The sequence below is a fragment of the Bison bison genome, unplaced genomic scaffold, assembly GCF_000754665.1.
Source record: "Bison bison bison isolate TAMUID 2011002044 unplaced genomic scaffold, Bison_UMD1.0 scf7180017857808, whole genome shotgun sequence".
Lineage (NCBI taxonomy): Eukaryota > Metazoa > Chordata > Mammalia > Artiodactyla > Bovidae > Bison > Bison bison.
In genome coordinates, this window is record NW_011488381.1 from 13,891 (window position 1) to 14,981 (window position 1,091).

The following is a 1,091-nucleotide window of genomic DNA, read 5'->3' on the forward strand; positions in this document are numbered from 1 at the left end:
GGAAAGAGTTTCTTGGAGGACAATTCCAATCCCTGGTGACTCAGATAATGAAGAATATGCCCGCAATGTGGGAGATTTGGGTTTGATCCCTGGGTCAGGAAGATCCTCAGGAGAGAAGGGAATGGCAACCCACTCTGGTATTCTTGCCTGTAAAATACCATGGACAGAGAGGAGCCTGGAGGACTATGGTCAATGGAGTCACAGAGTCGGACACGACTGCACAACTAACACTTTCTTTCACTGGATGTAGGACTTCTCCTGGATGTAAGCTAAAACATCTGCTCTTTGAAAGAGCTCAGATCGCAAGGTTGCAAAAATTGTGCCTTTCCTTGGATATAGATGAAAACACTGATTCTGCTGGAATCTGGGTTCAAACCAGGGACCTTTAGATCTTCAGTCTAAATGCTCTGTCAACTAAGCTATTCCGGATCCCTAGTGAGCCCTGCCCTCAATGTATCTTAAAGAGTTTCTCAGAGGCGTCCCTGCTTCTTCATTGTAAGGGAACAATTGCAATGCCTGATGTATCAGATAGTAAAGAATATGCCTTCAATGCGGGAGACCTAGGTTCGATCTCCGGGTCGGGAAACTCCTCTGGAGAGAGGGAAATGGCAACCCACTCCAGTATTCTTGCCTGGAGAATTCCATGGGCAGAGGGAGCCTGGCGGACTATGGTCCATGGGATCAGAGTCAGACACGACTGAGCGACTAACACTTTCTTTCACTGGAATTAGGACTCCTCATGGATGTAAGCTAAAACACTTGCTCTTTGAGAGAGCTCAGAGCGGGAAGTTGGAAGAAGTGCGCCTTTCCTTGGATGTAGATGAAAACAATGGCTCTGCCAGAACCCTGGATCGAACCAGGGAGCTTTAGATCTTCAATCTAACTCTCTCCCAACTGAGCTATTCCGGCTCCTTGATGAACGCGTCTCCTCCACCCCTCAACGTATCTTAAACAGTTTCTCAGAGTAGTCGCTGGTGTTTAATTGTAAACGAACAATTGCGATGCCTGGTGACTCAGACAGTAAAGAATATGCCTACAATGCGGGAGACCTGGGTTTGATTCCCAGGTCGGGAAGATCCCCTGGAGAGAGG

General features: G+C 47.7%; 1 non-coding gene across 1 annotated transcript; it reads right to left on the reverse strand.

Annotated features, from left to right (window-relative positions):
• Positions 1-836: 836 nt before the first annotated feature.
• Positions 837-909, reverse strand: TRNAF-GAA. Its single transcript has one exon. It is a non-coding gene; the product is annotated as a tRNA-Phe (tRNA).
• Positions 910-1,091: the final 182 nt, after the last annotated feature.